Here is a 12,266-nt window from a genome sequence, read left to right as displayed (position 1 = left end):
TATTGCCAGGGGGAATCTGTTACATTGTGAAAAAACGACATCAGCGACACATAGTGAACACTGTAAAATGTTTACCTTCTACAGAGCATTTGAAATGTTGAATGACAGAGTAAATAGTATAAAGTTCCCTGTCAATGGCGTTCCATTTCTGCTGTGCCATTGTGAGTAACTGCAAAAAGAATGCCAAGTGTAGTAGTTACACACCAACAGCTAATTGGCTAGGGCCCACAATTAATGCAGTCAGTCCATCACGTCTGGGATGGGTGAACAAAATTGCATGAGTTACATATTCCTTCATCTTCTTGAAAATTTCTGGTAGTTATGATGTCCATTTTACTTTTCTTCAGCATGATATATACTTACCTTTTAATCTCTCCATCAGTTGAGCCTGAGGTTCAGCCGCATTTCACATATGTCTACAGTAGAAACTGATAATTCCATTCTGTGTTCTTTGAACGTTTGCAGCACTACAGTGTAGTGTATGTTGACCACTCGTCCCAAAGGCGGTGCAGACACTTTGAATCCCAAAAAATTCACACTGTTTTATGTGTAGGATGCACTTCTCTGGGCTTATGACAATGTCAATGATTTTGAAACAATTGTTGGAGGTGCAATCTGTGTGGTTCTAGGGACTCTGAGAACATCAAAATATCGTTCATAGAATGGAAGAGGAAATCAAAACCACAGATAACTTGGTGAAAATGTCTGCCATGTATGTACTGTGTTTTTGAACAAAACAGCATGTTGATTCAAACAGACAGATTGGAGTAGTAATAGCTGTTTTTTGCACCCTCCAGAGCCAATGGTAAATGTGAATATCCCTTTTTGCAACTAGTGATACTAAAAGTCTGATCTCGGGCAATAGCATGGTTAAAGTCTGTCATGTGAGGAACTGAATACTTATCCAGCTCTGCATGAGTGTTAAATGCTCTGTGGTGGCCACATAGGCGCCACGTGATATTCTCCTTTAATACCAAGTGAATCAGCGAAGCCCGCTGGTTATTGGAGGGTGCTACAGCATCTTCTTGTATTTATCTTCAATGTCAAATGCACTTGGGTGACTGCATGGTGTGACGAATTTGCAGGCATTGCTGCCAAACTGTTGGCAGTACCAACACCAGCCACAGAAATCTCGGCTCTTCTCACCTCCTTGCCCAGTGAAAGACCACAGTTTGTTGCCGAAATATTCAGAACTTGTGTTATCCATTACAAAGCCAATAGTGTGGCATTTAGTGCCTACACGCTGTCTGCCAGCTGATCGGCTATTGCATTAGAAAAAGTGCGTGGGAAGGGGCCACTGGCCATTGCCATGCAGTGCATGCTTCGCTTAGAGCTGGCTGCCTTAGCGCCAGGCTCTACAGTGCTGTGAACATTATACTGTAAGCTACTGACAATGGCTTCCGCCTTATTAGCCAAAACCTTGAGCGGTAAATTAGTATGAGCTGCTAAAACAGTCCTAATACTGGGTAGAAGGTGCTTTACCCACAACAAGCATAAAGATTTTTTTGCGAGTGTGTTGAGTTCTAATAAAACCTGTTTCGACGATTAGTCTCCTACTGGATCATCACAGATCAGTTTCTGAAACAGTAACCCTGGCATTAGAGAAAAATGTTTCATTAGACAAAATTTTAATTGGAAATACTATTGAGTGTGAAACATGGTCCCTGCCTGAACTATCTGAGTTTTGTTGATATTACACATCCTTATTTATCTTTGTTCGTCTCTATATACTATTCAACATTAACATAATGGAATAAGCTTTATGTCTTATACATAATACTAATATGTTTAGTTTATGCACTCTAAGTTTTAACATATGTTTTGTATATTTTATTACATGCTCAATAACAGATATTTATACTTAATTATATACACAATTACAAGGGTTTATACTGAATTACCTACAGAGCTAGAAACGTTTAGAAATATATATAAAATTTTAAAATATGTTCACATATTTTCATCAAAAATTCCAATTACATTATAAAATAGATTTTCAGCCAGCCAGTTGTACAGTATTCTTTGAAATAGTTTAGAAGTCATTGACCATGTTAAAGCTTATAATTGAGCTGACTTGTTTTTACCAGTCTGTGTGTCGGAATATCCGTTTTAATTTTTCCTCTGGTTTTGTGATGGTGTGTATCTCCACTTGTATGAAATTCTCCAATATTTGTTATAATGTATAGTGATGAGACATATGCATACAGATTTACAATTGTAGGTATATTGAGTTTACTAAAGCCCTACACATTTTTCTCACAACTTTTTTTGTATCTTAAATATATCTGCTTTATGTGTGGAGTGGCCCCATACTATCAGTCTGTAAGAAATGTGAGACTGGAACATTGCAAAATATGTAGTCTTAAATAGTTAGGAGTAACTAAATCTCTCAGTTTTCATATTAGGTATGTTACCCTTGATATTCATTTGCAAATGCGACTGATGTGTTCTCCCCAGCCCAATTTGGAATCAATATGGAATCCTAAAAGTTTAACTGTTCTAGTTTTTTTATATCATTAGATAGTCCTAACAGAAGATCCTGAGTCTTTTCAGGAGTACACAACAGTTTGTTAGAGGAGAACCATTTTACTGCAGCATTTAGTGATTCCAGTGACATTTGTTGTAATGCTGATTGTCCTTGTGAGTTGCAATTATTGTTGTGTCATCTGCACAGCAGAGCACAGATTGAGGAACAAGATGTGGCAAATAATTGACAGCAATTATGAAAAGAAATGGTCTGAGCACTGATCCCTGTGGTACCCCTGTCTTTACCATTTTCATTAAAGAATTTCATTTTCTCGCTGAAACATATTGTTTTCTGTGTCTTAAGTATGAAGCAATTATTTTCAGTGTTGTATTTTGGACTCCATAAAATCCAAGTTTTTCAATTATTATTTCATAAGGGAAACAATCAAAGGCCTTACTTAGGTCACATAAAACTAGTGAGGCTTTACCCCCATTTTCAAAAGCAGTTATTATCTAGTTTACAATATCAAGAACTGCTGAGGTGGTACTTTTTTCCTCGTCTGTCACCAACTGTTTATTCGAAAGGAGATAATTTTCTTCAAAATAATCACTTATTGATTAAATATACGAGTTTCAAATATTTTGAAAATTACAGGAGCCACTGAGACTGGGTGGTAATTTTTGGGGAGATTTTTGTCTCCTTTTTTGAAAACTGGTACAACTTTTGAGATTTTTAATGATGCAGGCAAAGTTCCGAACTGGAGAAATTTGTTGAAATGAAGGCTAAAGGTTCACAGATAAAAAGGAATAGTTGTCTTGATAATTCAGATTCGCTGCTCAAAAACGCTCTCGACTTGCTTAAACCACAAATCTGCGCTCGTCGTCCAGAACGGCGACAACTTTACTTGGCTGAGGTTCCTGTCTTGTGCTGTTGTGGGTAAATTCCCGGCGGTCAGTGCAAGAGTGCTGCGTAGTTGCGGGAGACATGTGAACCTTCTTACTTAATTGTGAAGTCGAAGTTAACGTTATCTATTGTACCAGTTCAGATAATGTTCACTGTTTGTGGGGTCACAACTATAAGACTTTATGAGTCGCTAGGGATGTGAGAGGTAATCCAAACTGAAATCCCCTGATTCAGAAAACACATGTTTGTTTTACATATAAAAGCACATCCTACAACGAACTATTTACACAAGCAGAGCATAAGATCCATGGAGGTATTCTTACCTCCATGATAAGATCAAACAAGTGTATTTAGATATCGTGTCCTCTTTGTCTCGCAGATCGATAACCGCCGTTGCTGCAGAGTAATAACTAAATAAAACCGATTCTTCGTTCCATTTTTCCTTTAGTGTGAAAAATACAGTAAGGTTATTAAACATTGTGAATTTACATATGACATTTAAGATAAAGTGTCTATAGAGAGCGAGATGTATCTCGTAGTTGATCTGTTGGTAAATTGATTCTGTCCGAAACTTCTTTCAGTTTTCTTTACAGTTCTTTTCTTTGTCCCCTCTGTTATAATAATACTAAATGAAAAATTCATTTAATAAAGACGGTGTCACGAAATGTGGGAACAGGTATATTTTTCTTTTCAGATTGTTCAGTGATGTTTCTTTGGATTCCCTGTCAACATACCAAAGATGAAATGTCAACGACAGTGTAAATTGTTTAGGCTGGGTTGTGTGTATAGTTCAATTATTGTGGTGTGGTAAGTATTTCTTTATTTGTTTCCTTAAACGGAACAGAAATTCTTGTGGTGTCTGATTTTCTAGTAACTGCATGCATCACACTGTTGTAAAGCAGCGTGCTATTGTTTGTAAGCTACCTAAACGGAAAGAAAAAGAGAAATCAGCCGATGTTTCATGGACAGACGCCAGGCACTAAGTAATGGTGAGTTTTGGAAAATTTGCGGCATCAGATCAGGTGGGGCGATGAAATAAAACGTTAATGAGCTGAAAACGTGACTTACATTTTGTATGTGGTTGTAATTGCTTCAAGTTGGCGTTATTGATTTTATTTCTTTTACTTTGTTGTGCAAGTGAGATGCCATTATTCGGTGAGAGAGTACTGTAATTTCCTGCATTCTGCTTATGAGTATCGGTTTAGCTAATTTGCGTAGGAACTCCTAGTAAGCAGAGATTACTAATAACGAAAATCAAATACATGTAGTCTTGCGTGTTTTCATTAGTGTTGACTTGCAGTGAGACTTGAACAGTTTTAATTTTTGCATTGTTTTCAGTGTAGTAGATGTTGCATCTCGCGCTGCTGATAACTTTGGAAATTTGGTACAAACATTATTGCAAACATACATCTTTTACCAGATGTTGGCCTTGTGCCGAGGCATAATAATGTATCGTATGGAGTCGTACAAGTGGAAACAAATAGAAGAGAATGCAGAAACTTTGTATTTTGCTTCCAAATTATTTTCTGACATATGTCGTAGGTAGTGCTGACATACTACCGTCAACTTCTCCCCCCACCCCCTGCTCGCCCTTAAATCTTAGGTGTGGTGACAGACTGATCTCTAACGTAGCGCTTGGCTTAGGCACAAAGGTAATGATGAAGTTGAGAGTTGACCGAAGTCAACGAATGTGTTCGTGATAACAGTTTAATCTGTGCCGTAATGTTTACGTTCGCGACATGTTTAAACTCACATTTCGTCATAAAAACTACCGCTGTAATGTAGAGCGAGAAAACTAATATATAGTATTTTGATGCTCCCGCTGGTATTTCGATGCTTATTATTCATATATCATACCTAAACCACGGAAGATGGAGAGGGGTGACCACTACGTAACTTTTACTCTACTTTGGTTGCGATTGGGCGAAGTCAACAAGATAACAAGAATTACTATAATTCTTGTAATGGCTTGAAGTTACACGTATTGGATTTTAATGGGCGTTATTTCTGGTTTAATTGCAGGTGGCTACACAGCTATCATTAATCATAATGCTGTAATGGGTAACATGCCTGGAAAATTCAGAGAATTATTCTGTTGCTCCCCATTTGTAGGTAACTTTAAAAGATTTTTTTTGTTATTGTTGACTGCTTCTTGTCAATTCTGAAGCATTTGGTGGAACTGATGAGCCTCCCTGTTCCGTTGTTTCACCTACTCCTATTACCATAAGGAATGAGATGTCACTGTTTTTTAAGGTACTTTATTTTTTCTTTTCTTTTTTTTCTTTTTTTCCCTTAATGAACTTCACTTACTTTTGCTTTTCCTGTAGAGTAGTGTGTAATGTTCCATTCATTAGTGATTTCTGTCCTGTGAGCAAGTCCTTGGGAAATACGGAAGCGTCCGATCCCTCCCGTCTGCTTTGACCCATGATGTCACAAATATGGCGGAAAGAAAAACACACACACACACACACACACACACACACACACACACTTTCCACAAGAAGCCTAATGACACTAACGGGACAAGCGTGGGAAATGGGGTGTTTTGGGTGGGGGGCAAACTAAATATAAGCAAATTTAGACGCCTTGCGTAGCTACAGCGTGCAAGTGAAGACAGCCATGCATGAATACCCACCCGCCTCCCCAGGGGTCGTAACCCCTGCAACCCATAGAAGATAAAGATGCTTCAGTAGCTGATTAGTGTTTTTTGTCTTTTTTTAAAAAAAAATCTCACGGGATAGAATGAACAGATCAGAAAGATAAATATAATAAACTAAAACAGAAATTCGAGGAAACAGATAATTAAAATAAGTAATAAGTGTTTTTAAATTAAAAAAAAAAAAAATCTCACGAGATAGAACGAACAGATCAGAAAAGTAAATAAAATAAGATAAAACAGAACTGGAGACAGCCACACTCAAACTAAACTCCGTGCCGTCATGACGTCACACACGACAACACCCTTACGTCACGGGTCAAAGCCGACGCGTTGGATCGGACGCTTCTGTTGACCCAGTCCTTGTTGCCTGCAGCTTCCTTATTTGGGTGTTTGTAACACTATCCATTGAGCATATTTATCAGTATCTGAGTCCTCTTCCATCCAAGTTTTCTCTTTCCCCTTGCATGCCCTTCTAAAACTGTTTCAATGATACCTCAGTATACAGTATATAATAAATCAAATTTCTTGTTTGACATTCACCAATGTCTAGTAATTGCCATTGATCCCCATCCTTCTCAGCATCTCTTTGTTTGTCAAGCCATTTAATTTTTTCTGTTCTCTGCCATGACAACATTTCAGAAGCTCCCAGCCTCTTCCTGCACTCCCTCATTGTGTTTCATGTTTTAGTGCTGTACAGTGCATTACTTGATTAATATGTAACTTTTAGGATATGCAGCATTCCGCTTCATGATATGTTCTGAGACATTTAAGACCCAAGCTGAGTCTTCATAATTGTACTTTACATTTGTGTCACCCCCCACCACTATGGACCTTGCCGTTGGTGCAGTGGCTTGTGTGCCTCAGTGATACAGGTAGCTGTACCGAAGGTGCAACCACAATGGAGGGCTATCTGTGGATGGGCTAGACAAACACGCAGTTCTTCCTGAAGAGGGTCAGCACCCTTTTCAGCAGTTGCAAGTGCAACAGTGCATGATTGACTGGTGTGGCCTTGTAAGATGAACCATAGTGTCCTTGCTGTGCTGGTACTGTGAATGACTGAAAGCAAGGGGAAACTACAGCAGTAATTTTTCGTGAGGGCATGCAGCTTTACTGTGTGGTTAATTAATGATGGCATCCTCTTGAGTAAAATATTGTCCCCCATTCAGATCTCCAAGCAGGGACTTCTCATGAGGATGTCATCATCAGTAGAAACAAAACAGGCATTCTCCATAAGAAAATAGAAATACAGGTGAGCTACTATGAACGGCAGAGCCAAGAGAGATGTGAAGCCCACGGGTACCACAGTAGTACAAATTTATTTGCCAACTAATTCTGCAGGTGAGGAAGAGATTGAATGAATTTTCTCATTTTGAGAGAACTGAAGGGTCATCTGTTTAATTGTCATAAACCATTCACCAGCCAAGATCACATAAAGTAATGTTTTTATGTAAGACAACTGGTTTCATCACACTATACTGTCATCTTTGGGTTGTAAGAAGGTGCATATCATGGAATATGTCTCAAAATTAAGATGTAGCATTTGATGTAAAAGTTTTAGATTGGTTTTATAAAAACTGGGAGTGGGCCTGTACATTTACGTACCTTAAAATCGTTTGTTGTTAAACATGTTCATTTTACACTGACCTCATGCACAAGACGTCAAGTGGATAGAAATGGGACATTATAAAAGGTTTGTCATCACTAAAATATTTAAAAACATAAAGCATCTTGTGCAGTAGGCTAAGTCAATAAATATATTGCTCACAGTTCCTTGTTGCATCACACAAACACAGCACATAATAGCACAACTGTTTACATATGCTGGACATCTTCTAAACTGTGTGAATCTACTTTAAATGGTGTGTAAGGTACTAAATTAACTACTTGAGTGAGTGGTCTTTCAGAATAGTAAAGGGTACAAAGTTGTATTTTACGAACAACTGAAACACATTTAATTCTGACAATCGCCTTTACATATTCTTATTATTACATGCCTAATAGGAAAATTACAGTATTTACCCTGCAATAGTTTACAACATTGTTGTGGCACTTACCCGCCGTAAACTCGACAGACACACAAGCGCACCACTTCAGGGAGTAGGGAGGTCCCAGAGAACCTGCACCCCAGACAACAAAAGAGTAAAACTTACAGTGCCCACCCTCAGCAGACACCAACATACCGTAAAGCTCACAGAATCTATCCCAAGCAGGCTGCTAAAACCTGGAGGTATTATGTGGGCAACAAGATAGCTGCTGTTTTTTTTTTTTTTTTTTTTTTTTTTTTTTTTTTTTTTTTTTTTTTTTTTTTAAAATGTTGGAGCGTACAAGTTCACAAATATTTGTAACAATAAGGGTCTCAGCACAGTGACAGCTTGCAGTGTATCTTATTTCTGCAATGTGTACGTGTCATAGTGCAACTAAAAGTCTAACCTAGAGCTATCATCATTTTCGTGCAAAAAGTAAGAGACAGTAAAAACAGAAGAGTACAATCATTTAAGATAAAAAGTCACAGTGGACCCTTACACCTCGGAAAGAATAGGGTAATCATGATATCATCATGCATATAATAATATTATGGGTACAAGGGATGGTGTATATTCTAACATGCTAAAATACACCGAAGAGCCAAGGAAACTAATAGGGCCCCTGCATGCATGCAGAAGTGCCACAACACAGCGTGGCATGGACTCCACTAATGTCTGAAGTAGTGCTGGAGGGAATTGACACCATTAATCCTGCAGGGCTGTCCATAAATCCATAGGAGTACAAGGGGGTGGAGTTTTCTTCTGAACATCATGTTAAAAGGCATCCCAGATACACCCAGTAATGTTCATGTCTGTGCAGTTTGGTGGCCAGCAGAAGAATTAAACACGGAAGAGTGTTTCTGGAGCCACTCTGTAGCAATTCTGGGCGTGTGGGGTGTCGCATTGTCCACCCATTTGCTGGCTGAATAACTGTTGGAATATACTCATGATAACATGACATTAAAAGACAGAAAATCTCTACTGGTCTTGCACGTTCTGTGTTGTTAGCATGTTGTAAGAATTTTGAAATATTGTTGAAAGTGTTGAGGAGAATGAGTAGAAAAGGGTTTAAAGTCTAGTTTCTTGAGAGATTCAGCAAAGTGTTGTATCAGCATACTACTTATCACACTTTTCTCACATGATATCCCGGAAGCCATGGATCAAAGCTGTCAGGTAGATACAGTAGTTCATGATTTTCATAAAGCATTTGATGCAGCACAACACCTACACTTATAATCAAAAGTACAATCACATGGTATAACAGACGAAATTTGTGACTTGATTGAGGATTTCTTGGTAGGGAGGATGCAGCAGTCATCTTGGATGAAGAGTCATCAACATGTGTAAAAGTAACTTTGGGTGTACCAGATGGAAATGTGTTCGATCTCTTGCTGTTCATGTTGTATATTAATGATTTTGTGGAAAGTATTAATAGTAGCCTCAGACATTTCATAGACGATGAATTTATCTACAATGAAGTACAGTATGAATGGTGTACAAATATTGTCTGACCTTCACAAGATTTCATAGTGGTGCAAAGACTGGCAACATGCTTTAAATAGTCACAAATGCAAAATTGTACACTTCACAAAATGAAGAGAGATAGTGTCCCCAGACTATAAATCAGTGAGTCACAGTTGGAATCTGTGAACTTGTACAAATACCTGGGTTTAACACTTAGTAGGGACATATGAAATGGAATGATCACATAGGCTCAATAATGGGTAAAACATGTAGCAGACATTGGTTTTGGTAAAATACTGGGGAAATGCAGCAAGTCTACAAAGGAGAACTATTGCTTACAGGTCACTCATGTGACCCATCGTAGAATATTCCGGCTTCAGAGCTGATTCTGAACGTCGTGGTAGAACTGAGCTGATTTTTGAGTTCAATTATTGATCTCGTGCTGTGTCCTGTTAATGTTTGAAATGATGTACCCAAGATTTGTATGTGTGTACTGTTTCTGGCTGTGTATATTCCAGCCTTATTTTTCCTTTGTTTTTCTGCTAGTATATTGACATTATAACTGTTTTTGATTTACATATTGTTAGTCTTTGTACTTTTAGATTGTCGTTTCAGGTGGATAGTCCCTCGTGGGCTTCTTCCTCTGTATTACCCCGGATTACTACATCAAATGAAAATACAAATGTGTTGGTGTCATTGTTGTTCTGCCTTTTTCCTTTCGTAATTTCTTCCAAGACAGTGATGAAAAGTAATGGAAAAAGGACACTGTCCTTTTGGATTCCTTTAGCTGTCTGGAGCCAATCAGAATATCTTTCGTACCAATATGCAACTGCAGCAGCCTTTGTAAAGCATTTTAACTTTCTAAATTAACCTTGTAGGTACATTTTTCTTTGTTAAGTATTCCTGTATGGACTTCCATGGAACACTATCAAACACTTTCGTGAGATCTATGTCTGCCTTTCTTCCATTGCTTTTCCAGCTGCATTCTAAGTGTAGATATGAAATATATAGTTGTGCAGGGTTCCCTGAATCTGTACTGCTCTTTCTGTAGTTGTGGTTCTGTTATTTACCTTAGTCTTATCAAGTATTTCCTCAAATATTTTCCAAGCATGAGACACTGGGGTGATTCCTCTATAATTGCTCCATTTCTTTCAGCTTCCTTTATTGAAGAGGTGCTATTATTCCATTTTTCCAGTCAACTGTAATTTTTCTGCCCTCCCATATTGAATGTGATACTCGTTGAAGCTACAGTATTCTTAGTAGATCAGCTGCTTTGATCATGTCTCCACCAACTTAATAAAATTGATAGTGAAATATGCCATTGTTAAACTACTCTATAAGATAGGTGATAGGAGAAATGCCAATAATTGCTGACCTGTTTCACTGCTGACATTTTACAAAATTTTTGTGGTGGTGATGTATACTTCATTAATATCCCACCAGAGCAACACTAACAATCACAGTTTGGATTTCAGAAGAGTTCCTTTTCGAGAATACCATTTACACACACACTCCAAAGTTTACAATTATTAAGTAACAAAATAGTGCCAGTTGTTATTTTCTGTGACCTGTCTAAGGTATTTAACTGTATGAATCACATTATGCTCCTAGATAAACTGAGGTTTTATGAAATTGATGGTATAGCCAACCATTGGGAGGGAATGTCACATGTAACCGAAAGAATGCAGAAAGTTGTACTTAGTGATTCAATCAATGTAATCAGGTGAGATTCTTCTGACTGGTGACAAGTCACACATGGGGTTCCTAAAGGCTCTATCTTGGTCCACCATTGTTGATCATGTGTAAATAATTGTCTGTCTAATATACAACTATCAGAATTAGTTTCTTTTGCAGATGACGCTAATACTATAATCAATCCAAGCATATATACTATGCAACCATGATGTTATTGCACTTGACCTCCTGCAGCCAATATCAGAAACATGGTGGCATTATGTTAAACAAGTGCAGATGAGTAAGGAAAGTGCATCACATTGTCAGTGATTTAAAGACAGTTGTGCATATATTGTCAAGTGGTTCAGCTTGTCCAAGTGCTCTCTCCCAGGTGCAATAACATTGTGGTCAAGTAATACAACAATGGGAGAAATGGTAAAAAATTTTCTTAAGTGTCATTGACTGATTTTCTGTGAATGGTGTCTCTCCTTCAGTTTTATAAGAGACAACATATTCAGTTCTGCACATCTAGAGGTACTACACCAGTGATAAGTATAACATACGGAGAAGAAATAATAAATAGGGTGAAAACTTCAAAATTTTCATATGTCTGTATTGATAAGAATTTAAATTGGAAAAGGCACATTTTGAAACTCCTAAAATTTTTTAGTTAAACCATATTTGCACTTAGAGTCATTGGAAATCTCAGGGAGAGAGAAGTCAGTTCCATTTAGTGATATCATGGAATAATTTTTCTGTGGTAGTCCTCATTGCTGAAAAAAGTACAGTAAGAATAATATGTAGTGCCCACCCATGCTCATCATGTAGACATCTGTTTCAGAGGTTGGGCATTTTGAATACTGCTTCATAGTGTATTTAGTCTCTCATGTAGTTCGTTGTAAGTAATCTACTGCAGTTCAAAAGGAATGTTGATATACCGGGTGATCAAAAAGTCAGTATAAATTTGAAAACTGAATAAATCACGGAATAAGGTAGATAGAGAGGTACAAATTGACACACATGCTTGGAATGACAAGAGGTTTTATTAGAACCAAAAAAAATACAAAAGTTAAAA

General features: G+C 37.7%; 1 protein-coding gene across 2 annotated transcripts in view; it reads left to right on the top strand.

The window, feature by feature from the left end:
* Positions 1-4,059: 4,059 nt before the first annotated feature.
* Positions 4,060-12,266, top strand: part of LOC124721810 (uncharacterized protein C9orf85 homolog) — a 40,434-nt gene continuing 32,227 nt past the window's right edge. Inside the window, exon 1 of one of the 2 annotated variants that reach the window (XM_047246930.1) lies at positions 4,060-4,177. The gene's annotated coding sequence lies outside the window, so the exon portion shown is untranslated. Of the gene's footprint in view, positions 4,178-5,494; positions 5,624-12,266 lie in introns of those variants that run through there. The other variant, XM_047246931.1, reaches the window with a different exon arrangement.

The sequence above is a fragment of the Schistocerca piceifrons genome, chromosome X (genome assembly GCF_021461385.2).
Source record: "Schistocerca piceifrons isolate TAMUIC-IGC-003096 chromosome X, iqSchPice1.1, whole genome shotgun sequence".
NCBI classification, from domain to species: domain Eukaryota; kingdom Metazoa; phylum Arthropoda; class Insecta; order Orthoptera; family Acrididae; genus Schistocerca; species Schistocerca piceifrons.
The sequence above is the reverse complement of the archived record's forward strand: the minus strand, read 5'-3'. Positions and strand labels throughout refer to the sequence as shown.